The sequence below is a fragment of the Oncorhynchus tshawytscha genome, linkage group LG11 (assembly GCF_018296145.1).
Source record: "Oncorhynchus tshawytscha isolate Ot180627B linkage group LG11, Otsh_v2.0, whole genome shotgun sequence".
Taxonomy (NCBI): domain Eukaryota; kingdom Metazoa; phylum Chordata; class Actinopteri; order Salmoniformes; family Salmonidae; genus Oncorhynchus; species Oncorhynchus tshawytscha.
The window spans coordinates 19,090,064-19,114,743 of record NC_056439.1 but is presented as its reverse complement, the minus strand read 5'-3'; the positions used below and the strand labels follow the sequence as shown (position 1 = coordinate 19,114,743).

General features: G+C 44.8%; 1 protein-coding gene across 8 annotated transcripts in view; it reads right to left on the bottom strand.

The window, feature by feature from the left end:
- The window catches only part of LOC112262442 (alpha-(1,6)-fucosyltransferase), a 109,879-nt gene that overhangs the window by 45,282 nt on the left and 39,917 nt on the right, over window positions 1-24,680 (bottom strand). The window lies entirely within an intron of this gene.

Here is a 24,680-nt window from a genome sequence, read left to right as displayed (position 1 = left end):
TGATAATGGAGGATGACAGTGCTGTGCTGTTATTGTAGGCAGTCACACACACAGACACGCACACACACATACACACACTATTCTCTTCTCTTATGGAACTAATGCAGTGCTATGCCTCCAGGGCTTAACTCTAAACCTGCTAAACTAGGACGCTGTTTGGTGCTAGGACGCTGATTGGTGCTGTTTGTGTTTGCGTGTGTGTGCACATGTTTGAGGCAAGGAATGAGGCCAGGGCTAAGGCTGATCTGGATGTCTGTAGTTCTTCTATAGCAGCTCAGTTCCACATGAGGGGAAGTTAGAGGTCAGGGACCAGCCCAGGTTCATTAGAGGCCAGCTCAGGCCATCCAAGAGGCTTTCACCTCAGCCTGTCTAAGCCTCGCTCCATCTTCTAACCATCCCACTCAGAAACGATAGAATAGAGCTGGTATAGACATGTATAGTATCTATACAAGCCCCAGTGCTGGCTACTTCTGCTTCACTTGAGAGAGAAAAGTAATGTCTGCTTACTGTTAAAAGCCCATGGACTGACACATGACCAGTGTTGGCCAGCGGGCTGTGTGCTAGTGGTGAAAGAAAGATACGGAGGTAAGGCTCTAGTTACATCATAGGCAGCGGAGCCACTGAAGCAGCACTGAAACAGGAGCCTGGATGCCAGAGCAGGTTGACGTTTATTGGGGTGAATCTTGTCCTGGAGGCAGAGCTGAGACATTTCCACTAGATGGGCCAGAGGCAAAGTCAAAACGTGCTATATATTGTCAAATGTGAAGTAAACAAAAATGTGCTTTTTGGTCTTAATTTAAGGTTAGGGTTAGCATAAGGTTAGCAGTGTAAGGTTAGGGTAGGGTTAGGTTTAAAATGAGATTGTATTACTTTGTGGCTGTGCCAGCTAGTTACTACCCTGCAGAGCTTACTCCAGTGTGAAGGTCTTCACGGTATGTCACTGGTCTGGGTTGGATCTGATATGATTGTCACGGGTCTTGGATATGTGTAATTTTAACTGACTTGTCCGGAAGGGTCCGTACAGATTATTTTCATGGATATATACAAAGAAATGTCAATTGAAAAAAGGTCAAACGAAAGCAAGTGTAGCTAGTTTGCAGTCTTTCCAGCTTCAGTTTGAAGTGATTGTGTTAGCTGTGATGTTGGCTAGCTGCTCTGAACAACAGTGTCCTAACGAGAGAACACATTTTCTATGCCAGGCGAAACCGTTCCTCATTAGCTCGTTGTTATGGATGTATCCAAATAAATGTCACTAGAATACAGCTTGAACAAATGCAGCTACTTTGCTGTTATTCAGGCTGCAGTTTTTGACGTGACTGTAAGTTAGCCATAGTTGGCTAGCTAGCAAAGAAGGGAAAAGAACATTGCCAGCCAGTATGACAATGGAACATTTAGAATGACTGAATGGGGCACGTCCATAGATACAAAACAAAACGAACGAACAACTGGGTCGCGTCTCTGGCAACCCTAGATTTGCATCAGGACCATATCTTGTGGAAGGATGAAATAGTACGAATTCATTAATCAAAATAAGGAAAATGAAAATGTGTCAATCATTATTTGAATATGTTGTCCTCGAAGCCGGTGTTTGGAGTATATATTGGCATGGTTTGCCAACACCCGTGTCAATGTATCCAACAAACACCGGCTTCTCTGGCATTATCACTTAACTGTAAGATGAGAAAGACCATGCACTGGCTTCGAGGACAACATATTCAAATAATGATCGATGTATTTTCATTTTCCTTATTTTTATTAATGTAGTGGTTAAGGGTAGAGAAAGCTTGTTGGACACTAGAAAGCTTTGTTGTAGAGCATTTAACACAACATCCGGGGAGGGGCCAGCAGAGTATAAGAACGTATCATCTGCATATAAATGGATGAGAGAGCTTCCTACTGCCTGAGCTATGTTGTTGATGTAAATTGAGAAGAGCATGGGGCCTAGGATCGAGCCTTGGGCTACTCCCTTGGTGACAGGCAGTGGCTGAGACAGCAGATTTTCGGACTTTATACACGGCACTCTTTGAGAGGGGTAGTTAGCAAACCAGGCCAAAGACCCCTCAGAGACACCAATACTCCTTAGCCAGCCCACAAGAATGGAATAGTCTACCGTATCAAAAGCTTTGGCCAAGTCAATAAAAATAGCAGCACAATATTGCTTAGAATCAAGGGCAATGGTGACGTCATTGAGGACCTTTAAGGTTGCAGTGACACATCCATAACCTGAGTGGAAACCAGATTGCATACCCGAGAGAATACTAGACATCAAGAAAGCCAGTCAGTTGACAATTGACAAGTTTTTCCAACACTTTTGATAAACAGGGCAAAATAGAAATAGGCCTATAACAGTTAAGATCAGCTTTATCTCCCCCTTTAAATAAAGGACAAACTGTGGCTGCCTTCCAAGCAATTGGAACCTCCCCAGAAAAGAAAGACAGGTTAAAAAGGTCGAGATTGGCTTGGAGATCATAGGGGCAGCAACCTTAAAGAAGAAAGGGTCTAAACCATCTGACGCAGATGTTTTTTGGGGGTCTAGTTTAAGGAGCTCCTTTAGCACCTCATACTCAGTGACTGCCTGCAGGGAGAAATTTTGTAGCGGGAAAGGGGAAAAATATGGAGAAGCATCAGGGATAGTCGCATTAGAAGGGGTGGGAAATTAGGAAATGTTGGACGGGCAAGGAGGCATGTCTAAGTCATGTGCTTCTTGTCAGTAACAACCACATCATCAACTTTAAGGGACATGGGCAACTGTGAGGAGGGTTTATTCTCCAGGTCTTTAAACGTTTTCCAGAACTTCTTGGGGTTAGACCCACAAAGAGAGAACTGCTCCTTAAAGTAACTAACTTTGGCCTTCCGGATAGCCTGAGTGCACTTATTTCTCATTTGCCTGAACGATAGCCGGTCAGCTTGAGTATGCGTGTGCCGAGCCCTTCGGCCAAATTCAATTCTTGAGGTGGAGTAACTCTGCAAGTTCACGGTCGAACCAGGGGCTGAACCTGTTTTTAATTCTGATTTTCTTTATGGGGTGTGTTTATTCACAATACCACTGAAAATATCAAAAAAAGAAGGTCCAAGCTGATTCTATACCATTTTACAGAGGCCAGTTCATGAAGGAAGACTTGCTCATTAAATCAGGACAGGTCATTTCACTGAGCAGCCATTACGAACACTAGCTGTAAAACAGTGATCACTAAGGTCATTACAGAAAACAACAGACTGATACCTACAGTGGGGAGAACAAGTATTTGATACACTGCCGATTTTGCAGGTTTTAACTACTTACAAAGTATATAGAGGTCTGTAATTTTTATCATAGGTACACTTCAACTGTGAGAGACGGAATCTAAAACAACAATCCAGAAAATCACATTGTATGATTTTTTGTGTTATTTGTGAGGATATCATCGAGGAGAGTAGTCTTTTCTGTGTTTTTGGAGTCATACCTTGTGGGATTGGTGATAATCCGAGAAAGATTTAGGGAGTCCCATTGCTTTAGGACTTGGTCAGGTGGTTTAAGCATGTCCCAATTTAGGTCACCTAGCAGGACAAATTCAGACTTAGCGTAAGGGGCCAGGAGAGAGCTTAGAGCAGGTAGGGTACAGGCCGGTGCTAATGGAGGACGATAGCACCCAGCAACAGTCAACAAAGAGATATTTGAAAGTTTAATGCTTAAAACCAGTAAATCAAATTGTTTGGGGACAGACTTGGAGGAGACAACCGAGCACTGATGGTGATCCTTGGTAAAGATTGCAACTCCACCACCTGTGGAAGATCTGTCTTTCTGAAAAAGGTTATAACCAGAAAGGTTAACATCAGTATTCAAAACACTCTTTCTGAACCATGTCTCAGTAATGACCAACACATCTGGATAGGAGCTGTGAACACACTTTCAATGGATCCATTTTAGGTAATAGGCTTTTAGTGTTAACGTGCAGAAAACCCAGGCTTTTACGAGAGCAGAAATCAGTGAAGTCGATATCAGAGCACAAGTCAGAATTGGGGCTAGCAACAGTAGATAGGCCAGGGTGTACATGCACATTTCCAGATATCACCAACAGTAGATGGGCCAGGGTGTACATGCACATTTCCAGATATCATCAACAGTAATACAATCAAGGCATGGCATAGTACAGGGAGAGCTCTACAGTGCTGATTTATGACATCTGAATGTGCATCAGATGCCAACAAGATCATATTGTACAGCAATTTCATTGTATTCAGGTAACATGAATACAAAGTCGGCGAGAGGTGGTTAGAATAGGATGGGAGGCCAACAGAGAGTCAGAGTCCCGAGTGTGGGAACAAACACAGTCTGTCCCACGGGTGGGTAAAGAAAGAACGTTTGCAGTCAAAAAAGTATGCAGGAGTCATGAGGAAAATGGCAAAATGCACAAGAAAGGTTTTTAACATATTAACGACCATTGTAAGTTCAGAGTCACTCATCCCAATAGTGCATGTGTGCTGGAGGCGAGCGAACGCTCGGGATGTGGTGGAGGTACCTGTACCAGACCGAGGGAGACAGACCAGGGCAGACGGTGAACAGATTGCCAAGTGGAATCCAAGCAGAAGCGCAGTAAGCAATAGGAGTAGGTGTCACACCCACTTGGGAGAAGCTTTTTATTTCTGGAGGCAGATTGTAGAAATTAGCCTAGCTAGCTTAACTAGTTTCTCCAGGTTTGATGCAGTCACGACAGGTACTACGTAATTATATTTGATGATAAATAACCTAGCTATGGCATCCCCGAGTGAGTACAGTCCCTCCCCTGCGGCTCCTCTCTCTCACTCCTCTGGTGCCTTTTCAACTCTGGTTAATAGTCGCTTAAAAAAAGACCTTTCTTCACTCGGATCGGACAAGGTCTGGATCCGACCAGGTCTATATGGAACGGGTCTAGTTGTCCTCGGGTCCATTCAGAACGGGTCTCTATATTTAAAAAGATGATGCATATTGGGTCCAGGTAAGGAAAGCCCCAGGTCCATTTTGGAACGGGCAAACTTTTTGGACCTGTGAAGACCTACCTCTACTCCAGTGCACGGGTCATCCCAATAAAGGCCAACCTACGCTGCCAGAACAGAGCTGCTGTGCCTGTCCTGCTACGGACAAAGACGCCTCACAGCCAGCTATCACCTTACATCTGCAGCGTGTTTCTGGGCCATAACATACTGTAGCAGTGTGTATACGGGTGTGGTGTGTGAGCATTGTGTGAGTGCGTGTGTGTGTACGTACTGTATGTGTGTGATTCTTGGCTTAGCCCTGCTGTCACACCTACAGTGAGGTGGAAAAGGAGGAAACCAGAGATACTTCAAAGTAGGGGGGCTGTGGATCTACAGCGCGCACGCACACACACACACACACACACACACACACACACACACACACACACACACACACAAAAAGTTATGATGCAAATTAGCAAGTAATTTTAGGTCGATGGACGCAGAATTACCAGGTGGAAGGGATGCTTTTCTGATTCTCTTAAATCATAAATTGTTATATTCAATAATGTCACATTAAGTGAGCAACATCTGCTAGGCCAATCTGGTGGTTGGAGAAGCTTTAAGGTTATTTTCTAAGGAGAGGTTGTGTGTGTGTGTGTGTGTGTGTGTGTGTGTGTGTGTGTGAGTGTGTATGTGTTTAGGGTTGTTTTGTTAGGAGAGAGGTCGTGTCCGGTCAGTGCTGTGGGAGGAGATAGGAGAGCAGGCAGAGAGATAACAAAGCAACACATTCACAACAGCTGTATGCTGTCTTTCAGATAGGCCTCATCTCTGTTCTCATATAGGCTACCCACTGGGCACAAACTGGTTGAATCAACGTTGTTTCAACGTAATTTTGTCAAAGTATTGTGAAAAAGCCATCAACTGTTATTTTGAGGCTGAAATTTCAACCACAGGGTTATGTTATCATGTTAACCAAATTTCAACATAGACATATTGAATTTTTACATTTAAAGAGCCACTGAACACCCAAATTGGCAAGTGTGTTTTTCTGTTGCTCATTAGAAAAAAATGATTTTGTTCATGGAAGTGTGTCTCCTGACCAATTCCGCATTTTGTTAAATGATGGCTGTCCCCAATGAGACGGTCTATTTCACTTCCTCAAGATATGTATGCACAGTATGCACCTAAGATAACTCAGGATGTTTTAGTTGGCCAATTTTACACCTAACTAAGGTGTTTGGTGCAGTATTTATCAAGTAAAAAAATGTGCGACGTGTTGTCATATGTAAACAGTGTCAGGGCTGCTGGGCAGGTCTCTCTCACCGTCTATGATATTGGCTAGAGAGCGATCGCTGCAGCTGTTCACCCCATGTCAGTGGGCAAATGGACATCGTCAAGCACGGTTCATGACACAAATGTTGCACCCTCCTCTTGTTGGCGGAGAGAATTTTGCAGGTTTAAAGCTGATTCTCTGTAATAATGGTACGTCAATAATGATGCGTTTTACTTTGTAAAGTGGTTTCTTGCGTAAAAACAACACAACAACATTTTCAGTCACCTTGTCTGAAGGACAAGTGGATAAACAGGTTAATGGCAGACCCTGCATGTTTTGTTCAAAAGTCTCATGGAATGTAGGCCTACATTGAGTGTAGGCCTACACTCATGGAATGTAGGACATACCCAACTATAACATCTTCCGTCAAGATAGAACTGCCAAAGGGGTAGGAGTTGCAGTCTACTGCAGAGATAGCCTGCAAAGTAATGTCATACTTTCCAGGTCCATACCCAAACAGTTCGAACTACTAATTTTGAAAATTACTCTCTCCAGAAATAAGTCTCTCACTGTTGCCGCCTGCTACCGACCCCCCTCAGCTCCCAGCTGTGCCCTGGACACCATTTGTGAATTGATCGCCCCCCATCTAGCCTCAGAGTTTGTTCTGTTAGGTGACCTAAACTGGGATATGCTTAACACCCCGCCAGTCCTACAATCTAAGCTAGATGCCCTCAATCTCACACAAATCATCAAGGAACCCACCAGGTACAACCCTAACTCTGTAAACAAGGGCACCCTCATAGACGTCATCCTGACCAACTGGCCCTCCAAATACACCTCCGCTGTCTTCAGCCAGGATCTCAGCGATCACTGCCTCATTGCCTGTATCCGCTACGGAGCCGCAGTCAAACGACCACCCCTCATCACTGTCAAACGCTCCCTAAAACACTTCTGTGAGCAGGCCTTTCTAATCGACCTGGCCCGGGTATCCTGGAAGGACATTGACCTCATCCCGTCAGTTGAGGATGCCTGGTCATTCTTTAAAAGTAACTTCCTCACCATTTTAGATAAGCATGCTCCGTTCAAAAAATGCAGAACTAAGAACAGATACAGTCCTTGGTTCACCCCAGACCTGACTGCCCTCGACCAGCACAAAAACATCCTGTGGCGGACTGCAATAGCATCGAATAGTCCCCGTGATATGCAACTGTTCAGGGAAGTCCGGAACCATTACACGCAGTCAGTCAGGAAAGCTAAGGCCAGCTTCTTCAGGCAGAAGTTTGCATCCTGTAGCTCCAACTCCAAAAGGTTCTGGGACACTGTGAAGTCCATGGAGAACAAGAGCACCTCCTCCCAGCTGCCCACTGCACTGAGGCTAGGTAACACGGTCACCACCGATAAATCCATGATTATCGAAAACTTCAATAAGCATTTCTCAACGGCTGGCCATGCCTTCCGCCTGGCTACTCCAACCTCGGCCAACAGCTCCGCCCCCGGCAGCTCCTCGCCCAAGCCTCTCCAGGTTCTCCTTTACCCAAATCCAGATAGCAGATGTTCTGAAAGAGCTGCAAAACCTGGACCCGTACAAATCAACTGGGCTTGACAATCTGGACCCCTATTTCTGAAACTATCCGCCGCCATTGTCGCAACCCCTATTACCAGCCTGTTCAACCTCTCTTTCATATCGTCTGAGATCCCCAAGGATTGGAAAGCTGCCGCAGTCATCCCCCTCTTCAAAGGGGGAGACACCCTGGACCCAAACTGTTACAGACCTATATCCATCCTGCCCTGCCTATCTAAGGTCTTCGAAAGCCAAGTCAACAAACAGGTCACTGACCATCTCGAATCCCACCGTACCTTCTCCGCTGTGCAATCTGGTTTCCGAGCCGGTCACGGGTGCACCTCAGCCACACTCAAGGTACTAAACGATATCATAACCGCCATCGATAAAAGACAGTACTGTGCAGCCGTCTTCATTGACCTTGCCAAGGCTTTCGACTCTGTCAATCACCATATTCTTATCGGCAGACTCAGTAGCCTCGGTTTTTCGGATGACTGCCTTGCCTGGTTCACCAATTACTTTGCAGACAGAGTTCAGTGTGTCAAATCGGAGGGCATGCTGTCCGGTCCTCTGGCAGTCTCTATGGGGGTGCCACAGGGTTCAATTCTCGGGCCGACTCTTTTCTCTGTATATATCAATGAGGTTGCTCTTGCTGCGGGCGATTCCCTGATCCACCTCTACGCAGACGACACCATTCTATATACTTTCGGCCCGTCATTGGACACTGTGCTATCTAACCTCCAAACAAGCTTCAATGCCATACAACACTCCTTCCGTGGCCTCCAACTGCTCTTAAACGCTAGTAAAACCAAATGCATGCTTTTCAACCGATCGCTGCCTGCACCCGCATGCCCGACTAGCAGCACCACCCTGGATGGTTCCGACCTTGAATATGTGGACATCTATAAGTACCTAGGTGTCTGGCTAGACTGCAAACTCTCCTTCCAGACTCATATCAAACATCTCCAATCGAAAATCAAATCAAGAGTCGGCTTTCTATTCCGCAACAAAGCCTCCTTCACTCACACCGCCAAGCTTACCCTAGTAAAACTGAACTAAAACTATCCTACCGATCCTCGACTTCGGCGATGTCATCTACAAAATGGCTTCCAACACTCTACTCAGCAAACTGGATGCAGTCTATCACAGTGCCATCCGTTTTGTCACTAAAGCACCTTATACCACCCACCACTGCGACTTGTATGCTCTAGTCGGCTGGCCCTCGTTACATATTCGTCGCCAGACCCACTGGCTCCAGGTCATCTACAAGTCCATGCTAGGTAAAGCTCTGCCTTATCTCAGTTCACTGGTCACGATGGCAACACCCATCCGTAGCACGCGCTCCAGCAGGTGTATCTCACTGATCATCCCTAAAGCCAACACCTCATTTGGCCGCCTTTCGTTCCAGTACTCTGCTGCCTGTGACTGGAACGAATTGCAAAAATCGCTGAAGTTGGAGACTTTTATCTCCCTCACCAACTTCAAACATCAGCTATTCGAGCAGCTAACCGATCGCTGCAGCTGTACATAGTCTATTGGTAAATAGCCCACCCATTTTCACCTACCTCATCCCCATACTGTTTTTATTTATTTACTTTTCTGCTCTTTTGCACACCAATATCTCTACCTGTACATGACCATCTGATCATTTATCACTCCAGTGTTAATCTGCAAAATTGTAATTATTCGCCTACCTCCTCATGCCTTTTGCACACATTGTATATAGACTCCCCCCTTTGTTTTCTACTGTGTTATTGACTTGTTAATTGTTTATTCCATGTGTAACTCTGTGTTGTCTGCTCACACTGCTATGCTTTATCTTGGCCAGGTCGCAGTTGCAAATGAGAACTTGTTCTCAACTAGCCTACCTGGTTAAATAAAGGTGAAATAAAATAAAAAATAAAAAACATTGAACACCACACATTGGCTTCTACCGTACGTGAACGATAGAACAGCTATTTCCATGTTAAAATATTATGGGATGCATTTTCTCCATTAGTTTTGATGGTAGGCCACTTTGGCCTACATTATGATCAAATAACCACAGTAGCCTACTTGACCACCGTTAAAACTAACTTAAAAGCAGGTACAGCCTCAGTGTTCAAATCAAATTGTATTGGTCACATACACATGGTTAGCAGATGTTAATGCGAGTGTAGCGAAATGCTTGTGAACGGAAGTTACACTGAATTTTCACAACGTTCAAGTTTGCGCTCAGCAGACCCGAAATTTGTCCAAGACTCCAGTCACCTAAGTCATAGACTGTTCTCTCTGCTACTATTTGCATTGACCCCCCCATTGTTTTTACACTGCTGCTACTTGCTGTTTCTTATTTATGCATTGTCACTTTACCCCTAACTACATGTACAAATGACCTCTACTAACATGTACCCCCACACATTGACTCGGTACCGGTACCCCCTGTAAATAGTCCCGTTATTGTTATGTAATCTTATTGTGTTACTTAAAAAAATATATATATATTTTTTTACTTTCGTTTATTTAGCAAATCATTTCTTAACTCTATTTCCTGAACTGCATTGTTGGTTAAGGGCTTGTAAGTAAGCATTTCACGGTTGTATTCGGTGCATGTGACAAATAACGTTTGATTGGAATGTGTGAGAGTATGCAGTGTGGGTGCCACTGTATTGGCATGCCGGTGTCGTAGATGCCTGTGTGCCCATGTATATGTGTTTGTTCAGGCCAAGGATTAACAGCTCGGCCCTCATACACTGTGCAATTTCAGATGAAGGAAACGGACCAACTCCATGTTACTCGTAACTATTCAATGACCTTTCCTCAGTACTTCTGATAGAGACTCTAAGTGAGTCCGGGGACATGAAGAGTAAGGGAGAGATCAAATGAAATAAGAAACTGTATTTAAAGGAATGAAGAAAGACTAAAGACATCAGTTTGTCTTCTGTGAGTTGATCTGAACCGGGTCCTGAAATGAGTTTGGCTCAACTCATAACGAACGTCCCTCCCTCTCTCTGTCAGCCAATGTGACAGTTGACCTTTTACCAGGCAACACCATAGGCAGAGTGTGTGTGTGTGTGTGTGTGTGGCTGTGGGAGTGTTTGTCCTTTCTCCCTGCTTTTGGACCACAATTAAAGGCCCAGTCTAGTCAAATGTGATTTATCTCTCTCTCTACACACTATGAGGTTGGAATAATACTGTGAAATTGTGAAAATGATGATAATGCCTGGGGTAAGCAGTCATTGTAAAATAAGAATTTGTTCTTAAATAAAAATAAATACAAAAATAGATGAAAATGTAGCCCTGTTAGTTAAGGTGGTATTGTGGTTGTTAGCGTTCATTGAGGTAATACTGTTAACATGTTTTGTAAACTTAACTGCTGTGCTTCCCTGTGCTGACATAAGCTGTTGCGTGCGAACAAGAGGAGAGATGGAGAGAGAGAGAGAGAAACAAGAGAGGAGAGAGCGAGAAACAAGAGAGGAGAGAGAGAGAGAAACAGAGGGAGAGATGGAGAGAGAGAGGGAGAGCAAGAGATGGATAGATAAAGAGAAGCGTTGTAGTGATGCTCCCCCTCAAGAACCAGCGTTAAATTATGGCAGATTACATTGCCCTGATCCACAGATGTACAGTAGGGTTTACACCTGCCCACACACAACACACACACACACGCTAACACACACACAGGCATCGTTTCCCCCTTACACAGAGCCTCATAAAAGAAACACAAACATGTTCAACGTGAGCAAGACAAAGGAGTTGATCGTGGACTACAGGAAAAGGAGGGCTGAGCACGCCCCCATCCACATCGACGGGGCTGTAGTGGAGCGGGTTGAGAGCTTCAAGTTCCTTAGCTTCCACATCATTTAGGACCTAGCATGGTTCATAAACTCCAACACTGGGAGGCTGAAAAGATTTGGCATGGGACCTCAGATCCTCAAAAAGTTCTACAGCTGCACCATCGAGAGCATTCGGAGTGGTTTCATCACTGCTTGGTATGGCAACTGCTCAGCATCCGACCGCATGGCACTACAGAGGGTAGTGGGTATGGCCCAGTACATACCAGGCGGTATCAGAGGAAGGCCCTAAAAATTGTCAAAGACTCCAGCCACCCAAGTCATAGACTGTTCGCTCTGCTACCTCACAGCAAGCGGTACCAAAAGTCTGGGACCAAAAGCCTCCTTAACAGCTTCTACCTCCAAGCCATAAGACTGTTGAACAGTAAATCAAATGGTTACCCAGACTATTTTCATTGACCCCCTTATTTTATAATTATTTATTATTTGTTTTTGCACCGACTCTCCTGCACAGGTCCGATGTACAGTCACTGGACTCTAACCACACACACACCTGTTTATTTTCCATGCATATGCACTTTTCCCCTACCCTACCTACATGTACACATTGCCTCAATTACCTTGCACACTGACTCGGTACCCTTTATATAGCCTCGTTATTGTTCTTTTATTGTGTTACTATTTTTCATTTAGTTTATTCAGCACATTTTTCATACTTACTTTTTTAACACTCTGCATTGATGGTTAAAGGCTCGTAAGCATTTCACCATAAGTTCTACACCTGTTGGACTTGGCGTATGTCACAAATATTCTTTTTTTTTTTTATATGGCCTATAATGGAATTTCCTCCACTTTCCTGTCTGATATGGGAACATGTCACAGGTTTGTAATGGATGTAATCAGGGCTTGCGACTAACTTCTTTCCTCACCGTCCTGGTACCATTTCGAAGTACAATACCAACTGTCCCAAACTGAACTTGAACCAACACAAAATTAAAATTTATATATATATATATATATATATTTTTTTTTTCTTTTGATATGCCAACCTGGGTCTAGGTCATTTGCGGTGCTTTTAAAGTACAGTAATTTGTGTATTTCTGAGACAGATACAGTCTATATTACATCAACTTAATTTGTTAAGATGTTTTTTTTTTTTGCATCTTAATGAAAACAGACACTACACTGTATTAGTTGAACATGCTAACCCCATGTATAGAATATATCTCAGCGAGAACAATTATTGTGAACTGGTTACTGAATAAACTTACGTTAGAGACCCCATTAAAAAAACATAACACAACAGTATACAATAAAGAACGTGTGTTTCCCAGCCTTCACTTCCTGGTCGCCTTGACCGTTTTGAGTGCCACCACTCGCTAACGGCCGGGGCCTAAAATGTACTTCTTGGTACACCAGCCACTGTGGCAGGTAGATAAAAAACATCTACCAGCCACTCAGATGAGAGTGCTCTGAAATCGGAGTAGATTTTACGAACGCACGCTAAATCTGACTAGTATCCGCGTTGCTTCTCTTCCCTAGCAGTTGAAACTCAAACATTGAAAAACAACCTAGTTTGTGAGCAAAACAATGTAAAGAACAATGCCAAAGAACACAAGGACCAAGTATTACTTCAATAGACTTCCGTTTCAAGTAAATTAAACTTTTATGCCTGTGATTAGCGCATTTAAAAATGAATCTGTCACTCTTCAAGTGCGCACACACACACAACACCCAGCTAGGCAGTGTACCGTAGCAGCACACCTTTGGTTCAGGTCAGAGAGATACAACTATATTCTCTATTAGAAACTGGGTGGTTTGAGCCCTAAATGCTGATTGGCTGACAGCCGTGGTATATCAGAACGTATAACTCGGTATGACAAAACATGTCTTTTTTTTAAAATTACTTTGGTAACACGTTTATAATAGCAATAAGGCACCTTGGGGGTTTCTAACAGTAGGCTGTATATCCATCTCTGTCCGGTGCACATTTGAAAACGGTTTCATCAGCCTCATTATTGTGTTTAAACATTTTTGTATGGAACCACTGCTGTATGCATCTGATATTTTTTCTGGCCTATAATCCCAGAACTGTCCCAACGTCCGTTTTGAACCGGACGGGACGCCCTTCATTTAGAGCCCTGGTGTAATATAGATAAACATACAAATGAATGTGTATATATGCTATATACAGTAAGGTCAGATGTATATGACATGTAGATACAGTATAATACGATGTTTACGTTTTGTAATGTAAAAAAACACACACAAAGGCACACACACACACCCTGGCAGACACACCCTGCTCAAATTCATTATTTCCTCGACAATTTCCTTTCTAAATGTCATGAAAGATATTGATGCCTTGAGGGTCACTCTTCCCTGCTACTTTGTGACATAGGCTTAAAAAACCCAGAGCCCTACTAATCTCCATGTGTGCGTCCCAAATGGCACCCTACTCCCTGTATAGTGCATTACCTTTGACCAGGGCCCATAGGGCTTTAGCCAACAGAATGCCTAGTAAAGGGAATAGAGTGCCATTTGGGGCAGAGATTCCATACTTTCTGGGACCATAATTAAAAATATCCTCAGGAGCAGGGGCGGCAGGCGTGCTCCATCAGCTAGTCCAGCTCTGACATTAGCTGTGTGTGTGTGTTGTGTGTTTCGTGTGTGTGTGTGTGTGTGTGTGGTGTAGTGTGTGTCTTGTGTGTGTCAGTGTGTGTAGAGCAGAGGCCGAGGCCTATCCTCTCCACCGTAGAGGTCAGTGTGTCACAGGGGTCAGCGATGAGAGGGTTGGGGGTGGGGGGAGGTGTACTAGGGCAGACCGCCATTTAGTCAACTGGTTGATCGTTTGGGCAATTGGCTGTTGGTCGACCAAGATATCTTTAGTCGATCAGTGGCAAAAAATGTACACAAAATATCATGGTGTACAAGACACCAAGTGGACTAATCCATTGTGGAGGCCGTGGGGATGGCACAGTCCATGTGCTACTGAAATTGTATATGGTTATATTACATAGGAACAACAGTGAAACTAATAAAAATAATATATTTTTTAAAATGCGCTTTCTCCAGTGTTGGATAGCGGTCGCTGTCCACGGTTCTGAAACACATCAGTGCACTGTTGAATTGGCGTCGTTTCCTAGACCATGTTGCTATGTGCATAACAGCAAAGTTAACCAGCATATTGGTGTTGCGGACAAAGCGGCAGAGGCAGCAGCAGAATGAAGAGATGAGAAAACAGCCCTTGCCTTATTGTCTAAGAAAAGTGAGGAGAGGAAACCCCAACTGAATTAAGTCTATAAATCAACAGCCTCACTGTTAAATATGCTTGGCTTTATAAATCATCAATATATCTACAGAAATGAGACCGATCCTGCTTCTGTTGCATGTGTTATTCAGTGAACACCAAGCCTCACGCAACGACATGTCAAGTAAACTATTTCACAAATTCAGCTGTTTTTTTTTGCTTTGCTGTAATAAAGGCTTTACACTTTTCACTCTCTTGATCTGATTGTTATTATTACTATTAATAATAGTAATAATAACACGACACGCAGGTTAAAATATCAAAACAAACTCTAAACCAATGACATTAATTTAGGGACAGGTCGAAAATCATTAAACATGTATGGCAATTTAGCTAGTTGGCTTGCACTTGCTAGCTAACGTTAATTTGTTCTATTTAGCTAGCTTGCTGTTGCTAGCTAATTTGTCCTGGGATATAAACATTGAGTTATTTTACCTGAAATGCACAAGGTCCTCTACTCCGACAATTAATCCACACATAAAACGGCCAACCGAATCGTTTCTAGTCATCTCTCCTTCCAGGCTTTTTCATCATTTAACTTATATGGTGATCACATGTAAACTTTTATTGTATTACCACAACTACCGGCAAAACAGTTTGTCTCTCAGTCACCCACGTGGGTATAACCCATGAGGAGATGGCACGTGGGTACCTTCTTCTATAAACCAATGAGGAGATGGGAGAGGTAGGACTTTCAGCGCGATCTGCGTCAGAAATAGGAATGACTTCTATTTTAGCCCTTGGTGTCGCAGACGTTCGTTGGCGCTCGCGAGCGGTGTGTGTGGAATAATTGAATAACATGGATATCTAAATTTCATTTGCTGACGCTCGCGCACGCGACGTGTCCGGTCTGGTCAGCATGTAAGAGCGCACCCTGTTTAATATTAATACCGTAAATTTCAATACTCACATAGGCTACTGTATCAATCAGTAATTTGTTCATGGCATCACACAGTCTACGAGTCATTCATGATGTGAAATGCAATCAAGCATTTTCGTTTTAAAATCAAATAAAGGAAGCATTGAATAATTAGCTTAAACAATAAATAAACCGTTCCATTTCGGAAATTGCACTCAAGGATGAATTCAACTGTTTTGAGTATTCGCTGTAATAAAGGTTTTTCCTTCACTCTGCGGTCCGACTCATCCCAAACCATCTCAATTGGGTTGAGGTCAGGTGATTGCGGAGGCCAGGTCATCTGATGCAGCACTCCATCACTCTCCTTCTTGGTCAAATAGTCCTTACACAGACTGGAGGTGTGTTTTGGGTCATTGTCCTGTTGAAAAACATATGATAGTCCCACTAAGCACAAACCAGATGGGATGGCGTATCGCTGCAGAATGCTGTGGTAGCCATGCTGGATAAGTGTGCCTTGAATTCTAAATAAATCACAGACAGTGTCACAAGCAAAGCACCGTGTGTCACGCGGGACTAGGTGTGTGAGGATAGAATCAGGAGCAGAGAGTTCCAAGGGACAAGTGCACTTTTAAATGTGGCACCAATATACAATGCCCAAAACACAGGGCGCGAAAACACGGACCAACCCAAAACACAGGGTACCCAGTCCGGAGCACGAACACACCCAACACAACGCAACACAAGAATAATCCCGCACAAAACAAGGGCGGATTTACTATCAGGACGCCCATCAGGAAAACATAATAGGACACAGGTGCAACTAATAAGACAAAAACAAACAGAAAAAGGGATCGGTGGCGGCTAGTAGGCCGGTGACGACAAGCACCGAGCGCCGCCCGAACAGGCAGGGGAGCCAACTTCGGCGGAAGTGGTGACACCGTGTTTCTGCAATAACCCCGAAAAAAGGAACATTTGCACAATTTCAAAATGACATCAGTTTGACCGGTTTTAAGGAAACAGAAAGTCGTGAAAACGACCCAACATTTTTCTGCTAAGATTTCAGCTCAGCTTTGATACTTATTTTATGTGGTTGAAACACTATCAGCTTTTATGATGCTGATAAAGAAACCACCTCTACAGACGCTATCTAACTGCACCTTTGCATTCTCTCCAGATGCCAAAAGAAAGAAATCATATTTCTCCACTCCTGTCCCCGAGTAAAAAACAAAAACAGCCTATATTTGGTGTATCATTTTACTGCAAGAAATGCTTAATTCCGCAGGAGTTAATATTCAGGCCATGCGAGAGGTTATAGACCTACAGTCACTGTCCAGATTTCAGTTTCAATTGAACCCATCTGAACTGTGGACGACAGTTCCCTTGACGAGCCATAGGCCTATTTGAATTCCCTGTCCTGTTGCGCCGTCACACATAACATAGCTGGAACTGCTGCCGTCTTTTTGATTATTTCACCAAATCTTTCCCGAACAGGACTTTCTCGGCCCCTCCCTCTCTTCATTTTCAACTCTCCATTTCACGTTTTTTCTCTTATAGAATGAAACTTTGACGTGGTTCCTTTTTTGCCTCTTAACTATTTCTGCCCATTCCCAAAAGCATTTGGCGATCGGCGTGTAATATATTTGGCGAGCGTACAGTTATGCCCTAAAGCTTAGGCTTATGAAGTAATGTCAGATAGCCTAATAACGAAAGAAAAACCTTAATGTAGCGTATAAGATATAAAATCTACAAAAAGTATACATTTATGGACTTTTTAAGGGATTTTTTTATCTTTATTCAACCTGCCCGTACCGCGGATATTACCACGTGGGGACTGCGGGTTACGACTCAACCTGAGCATCACTTGTGCATGTGTGTGTCCCGGATAGGGCTGTTGTTTGTAGTCTGGGGTTGCCCCCTCTGTTCAATATTCCCCCATCGTATCGATCTGAGTGTTACCCAGTTAATGAGCTGTACTGATGGAGCCACAGCCAACAGCCACAGCCTGGTTAGAGATGGAGAACTAATCTTCCTCCACCGCTGAATCACACCACAACAGAGGAGAGAAGTGTGTGTGTGTGTGTGGGGGGGGTCGGAGAAAGAGGAAGAGGTTGAGAGAGAGCTGCTCCGATAGAGATGAAGTGCAGAAAGACTCGAGTCTGCCTGGCCGCCCTACCTCCACTCACACAGAGCATATGGAGGAGAGGAGAGATGAGAAGAAGAGAGGGATGGAGAGGAGGCGAGAGCAGAGGAGATTCCCCGTCAGCACTAAAACACTTAAAGAGATGATATGGATAAAGCTGTTGCTTGCTGGAACTTCTGAGAAGTGGCAGGTCCAAGCCAGACAGCATGGGTCAGTGAGAGAGAGAGAGATGGAGAGAGAGACCATAAGCTTTGTTTTTATCTCTGACAGAGAGACTGAGGTCCTAATCCCGGAGACCAGGGAACACAAGCAGGGCTATCTCCCCAGTGATTGCTATCTGATTTTAGAGCCACAATGGCTCCCTGAATTGCTGCCTTTCAGAGGAGCAGAGTGGCACCCTCTGATGTTAGAGCCACAATGGAGGACCAGTGATCTCTGACAGTGTGGCAGGGACCCCATCACCTGATTAAAAGACTGGGAGAAGGAGGGCGACCCCTCACAGCACCCGATAGCCTTCTCAAATCTCCGAGCCACAATGGACGGCAGCAAGGCTTTGTTCACGGATCTGTTGCATCTCAAAAGGAATCCTTTATAGCGGTGGGAATTGGAGCTTCATGCAGATGGGGAGAATGGAGGGATGGATGGGGGTACGCTTGAGCTACTTGTGAAACGCTGCAGAGTCTGTGTTGTGTTGTGCGTGTGTGTTGCCAGCTACCTCTTTTCAGGCTCCATTACTCCATTATCAGCCACCCTCCTGCTGTCATCTCTCCTGATCAAACACACACACAGCCATATGCCCGCTTGCATTCTGTTGTTTATTGTAGGATGTGTGAGCAGGCCTCTTCCTGGCTATAAACATTTAGATGAGAATTGTCCAGACCTCTGGCGGTCTCTATGGGGGTGCCACAGGATTCTCAGGCCGACTCTTTTTTCTGTATATAGCAATGATGTCGCTTTTGCTGCTGGTGATTCTTTGATCCACCTCTACGCAGACGACACCATTCTGTATACTTCTGGCCCTTCTTTGGACACTCCTTCCATGGCCTCCAACTGCTCTTAAATGCATGTAAAACTAAATGTATGCTCTTCACTTGTCTGGACGGTTCTGACTTAGAATACGTGGACAACTACAAATACCTAGGTGTCTGGCTAGACTGTAAACTCTCCTTCCAGACTCACATTAAGCATCTCCAATCCAAAGTTAAATCCTATTTCGCAACAAAGCCTCCTTCACTCATGCTGCTAAACATACCCTCGTAAAACTGACTATCCTACCGATCCTTGACTTCGGCGATGTTATTTACACTCTACTCAGCGAACTGGATGCAGTCTATCACAGTGCCATCCGTTTTGTCACCAAAGCCCCATATACTAGCCACCACTGCGACCTGTATGCTCTCGTTGGCTGGCCCTCGCTACATATTCGTCGCCACACCCACTGGCTCCAGGTCATCTATAAGTCTTTGCTGGGTAAAGCTCCGCCTTATCTCAGCTCACTGGTCACCACAGCAACACCCACCCGTAGCACACGCTCCGGCAGGTATATTAAACTGGTCATCCCCAAAGCCAACACTTAATTTGTCTGCCTTTCCTTCCAGTTCTCTGTTGCCAATGACTGGAACGAATTGCAAAAATCACTGAAGTTGGAGACCTTTATCTTCCTCACTAACTTTAAGCGTCAACTGTCAGAGCAGCTTACCGATCGCTGCAGCTGTACACAGCCCATCTGTAAATAGCCCATCCAACCAACTACCTACCTCATCCCCATATTTGTTTTTGTTTCTCTGCTCTTTTGCACACCAGTATTTCTACTTGCACATTCTCATCTGCACATCTATCACTCCAGTTTCAATTGCTAAACTGTAATTACTTCGCCACTATGGCCTATTTATTGCCTTACCTCCTTACTTCATTTGCACACACTGTATACAGATATTTCTATTGTTATTGACTGTAAGTTTGTTTATTCCATGTGTAACTCTGTGTTGTTGTTTTTGTCACACTGCTTTGCTTCATCTTGGCCAGGTCGCAGTTGTAAATGAGAACTTGTTCTCAACTGGCCTACCTGGTTAAATAAAAAAATATTAAATGAGAGATGTGAGCATCATGAAATGGCAACACGGTTCATCTCCTCTCCAGGAGGACCCATTACAGTCAATGTGCCCCCATCCTCTCCTTAGTCCCTACCGACAGTCCAGGTGCCGGAGAAAATGCAAGCTCCCTATCCACAGCCCATCTTCTCCCTGGAGCCACACTATTCCTACCAGCCCTCTTATACAGCCCATCCTAGCCTAGTCCCTACCCACAGCCCAGGTGCAGGAGCTAAGTAGCTCTGCAGTGCAGGTGCTTGAGACTCACAGCCAATCCTTCACCTATTCCCTTAACGCCCACTCACATTCCACCCTCACCCAAGCACCTTGTCCCCACTCTAACCCACAGCCCCGGTGCTGGAGTTAACCAATCGCGCTCGCTCTCCAGTGTTTTTCCTCACTCCGTTGCTAGGGTTGACTCGCAGAGACACGGTTTAGAAAAAGGACAGGTTGCCTATACCGAGTGTTTCCAAGCAACCCAAGCTTTATTTATGGAGCTTCATCACGTTTTAATGTCAACATCGCTCAATAACCTTTGCTTGGGCTTTCTTCTCCTGGGCTCTCTGCTTACTGCGGAGATGGTCACCGAGAAGGTTGTCGTTCTAACACTGCCGAGTCCGCCGGCGAAGCAAACAGACACGCAAACGCACACATACACACACGGCGGACAGTGCCTTTACACAGATTCATCCTCCAATAACCAGAAGAAGGTGTGTGCACCTGGTAAGATGTACCACAGCAAGCTGTGGGATGTTTATATCGATGAACAACTCTCTGAACTCTGAGAGAGAGAGAGAGAGAGAGAGAACAGAGAGCAGCTTGGTCTCTCGCTGGGTTATTACAGGCGCTGTGATGCTCGCTGTGCGTTGTGTTCCAGAACATATGGGTTCTAGGCTGACAACCACTCAGGCTTACTACGTATCACACTGTTCTACCACTCACCCGTGACACATCATACAGGTAGCTGGGACAGAAGGTTTTGGTGTGAAGAACAGCACACCACTGTCTACTCTGCACTGCGGACCAGTCTATGGAAATATGGAGGAACGCTACAGACAGGTGTGTTGTTTAGCAACACAACCGACGGGTCCGCGTCTTCAGGGCAAAACCGTTGGGGTTTGGCTTAGAATCAAAAGGACTATTGACGAACGTGTAAACTATATTTCGTCTCCAAATTCTCCTTGAAAACATCCATAAATGTGCACAATAAGCACGCGTTGTTTCTCGAATACATTTGTCGCAGTTGTTAATTAGCTAGCTCGCAAATGTCCGCTACGTTATCATAGGTGGCGCAGGTCAAAACAAGACATGGTATCAATAGCAACATGTAACTAGCTGAAACAATCCACTGGGCGCAGACGTCTATTCCGACATCTATTCCACATGGGTTTAACGTCATTTCATTAAAATGACGTGGAAACGACGCCGATTCGACCAGTGTGTGCCCAGTGGGAGGCTACCAAAACGATTCCCTACATGGCAGCTTTCCGACATTGTTGCAAGCTATCTGACCGTTCAGAATCATAACACACAGCCCTCTCAGCCTGCGACGTGAGCGCATCACTTTCGTGACGTTGTCGGGCAACCCGTCCATGTGGCCAGATTCGAAAGACACAGGACAGAGAAAATAGGATGGTATGAGGAATAAGCATACCATAGGCTGTCAACGCTGTGAATGCCTCTCTTTAAACATGGGGCTTGGGATGAGTTTGGGGTCAAACTAGGATTTGGTCTATCCGATGTGAGGGTGAGATGGGGGGGGTCATCAGAGAGAGCGAGAGAGAGAGAGATGAGGTGATCCTAAGGACAACGCATACGTCTGACCACAGAGCAGCAAGCGTTTGTCAGTTTATTATGACAATTATGAATATTTACAGCTGACCGCAAGAGGACATTTGGCTGACCATCCATGCACCTCCAGAAATGTTTACTCAACGCAGTTCTGGTGCTGTGTTAAGAGTCGTAGGGAGAATATGTTAAGCATGACAACATGACTGTCTCCTAGCATGTGGCCTAACATTCTATAGCCTGCTTATCTTGCAGGTCCGTCACATCTGCATTTGTCAGTATGTGTGTGTGTGGGTGTGGTGTGTGTGTGCGTTCGTGTTTTCATGCTCAGTCACTAAATGCGTTTTCATCTGAGCCGCTTCGTACACAGCAGAGAGACGTTGCCTAGCAACCCTGTCCACACACTTAGTCCTAACTTCTTCTATTTTTCTCCATGCTTTGCTTACTTACACATTTCTAAAAAGATACATTAAGAGGATTAAGATACAGAAATAAAGACTAGGAATTCTAAACAGACAGACAGACAGACAGACAGACAGACAGACAGACAGACAGACAGACAGACAGACAGACAGACAGACAGACAGACAGACAGACAGACAGACAGACAGACAGACAGACAGACAGACAGACAGACAGACAGACAGACAGACAGACAGACAGAGAGACAGACAGAGAGACAGACAGAGAGAGAGAGAGATCTTACTCAAGAAGTCCTAGTCCTGGTCAAAAATACTCTTAAGTCAGTTTTTCAATTCAGACGGTTCAGTTCCTAAATTGTGCTTCAGATCAAACGTGACAGGCAGGCTGAAATTCCAGTACAAGTCTGTGGACATTTTGCAACAAAGCCTCCTTCAGTTGAAGTTCATGGACATTTCCAGTTGGAAAATTGTTCCAGTCTGAAAAGGCTGATCAATCTTATTTCAACCAGGGACAAACTGTTTACCTGATGATAATCCCTCCAGCTGTTTGGACATGTAGTTCAAGTAATGAGTTACTGACCTAAGGGATCCTTGGCTTGTTGGCGATCACAGGAGACACGTCTACTAAACTAACCACTCTGGTATTAAACAACTCAAACACTTCCTGGAATAGTACAATTAAGTCCAAACAATGCAGTCATATGTTATCATTGTCGCCCACGATGAAATCAATCGGGCACGGGACTGTGGATCTCGCTCCGTCCGCTAGTACGTTCGTCACACGCAATATCTCAGAGAGCACTGGCCCAAATTTGATGAAGCCTGGGTGAATGTGTCTTTCCATAGAGATCCGTCATTTACAAAATTACACTGTTTGACCCAAGGAAGTGTGTGCGTGTGTGTGTGTGTGCTTACTGTTGCCTTGTTTATGAATGTCTTTATTTATTCAAAGTTGAAGAAGTACTACAACAAGAGAGCAAGTACTGCTGAGGAGGAGAACTGCCAGTTTGCCTGGGTGCAGAGTTCAACGGAGAAAGGCACAACGCGCCTCACAAACCCACACCCTTTACTTGCTACTCTCAGCACTAATACCACACACACACACACACACTCTAATACTCCTGGTAATTGAGGTTCATACAGAAAGACATCCTCATTTGACAGAGAAGACATCATCATTTGAATCCTGAATGATGTGTTCTGTGGGTTTCCAAATAATGACCTGCTCCCCAGCACTCTAAAATTCATTACAAAGACACAAGCATTCATACAAGCATTGACACACACAAAGAGAGCGAGAAATACTTACACACACACTCTCTCGCCACTCTTAATGTCCAGAGGTGGGAGCTCAAACGTGTACCAGAGGAGGCTGGTGGGAGGTACTATAGGAGGACGGGCTCATTGTAGTGGCTGGAATGGAATATATGGCAGGGTATCAAAACATATGGAAACCACATGGTTGACTCTGTTCCAGCCATTACAATGGGCCCGTCCTCCTATAGCTCCTCCCACCAGCCTCCTCTGACGTGCACATCACATTCCCCATCATCGATGAAAACACGAACAATTCATAGTGCTACCTGAATACTAATACATTTTTTGTGGCTGACTGCATAAGGTGTGAAACGTGACTTCACCCTGTTATTTGTGGAGAGATGGAGAGAGTTGTGTCATGGTTATGTCTGAATAATGTCCTACCCCCCCCTACTTTCATGGGGCTGAATCACCACCCCCAACCCTGGTGACTTGAGGGAGATGACAGGGACAGGCTTGGGGAAGGGAATGGCATCGCGACACATGATGTTATAATGGTGTGTGTATGGGGACGGGGTTGGGCTGTGTGTCTCTTGAGTTGCTGCTTGTCATGCTCCAGTTGGCACAGTAAAAGACGACACATTTAGGAGGAGATGAACTGCACTTGGGCTGCTGCCTGTTTCTCGTTCTAAACTTTCTGCTTGACTTGATGCAGTCAGTAGTCTGTTTCTGTTTCTGCCTGGCTTTCTGGCTGGGGGTGCTGCTGCAAGGCTGAGGCCTCCTCGTGGTCACAGCAATGCTTCTCATTCGTGAGAGGGCGACCCAACCTAGACTAGCACCGGCCAGGACGGGACAACACGCCAGGTAAAACTCTGCCGTTCTGCCCCCGGAGCAAGGCAGTTGATCCACTGTTCCCGGTGGACGCCACACCTCTCTGATTCAGAGGAGTTAGGGGTTAAATGAGGAAGACACATATCCGATGAATGCATTCAGTTGTACAACTTACTAGGCATCCCCCTTTCCCTTTTCCCAAAGGCATGTTCAAGCCCCCCCAGTTGATCTTAGCTCCGCCCATCCAAGCCAGCTCAGTACACAAATGTCACACAGCCAGTAAAAGTTTCTAGAAACTTCTGTGCAGCTGCATTGTGGAACCCAATAAGAACACCCATGCTGTACGCCCAGTGCTCATAAACACACAACACACACAAGAAGTTAATATACACCCATAAAGTTGGCTGCATAGCCAAATGATTGTTAATCCTTTAACTTATTACC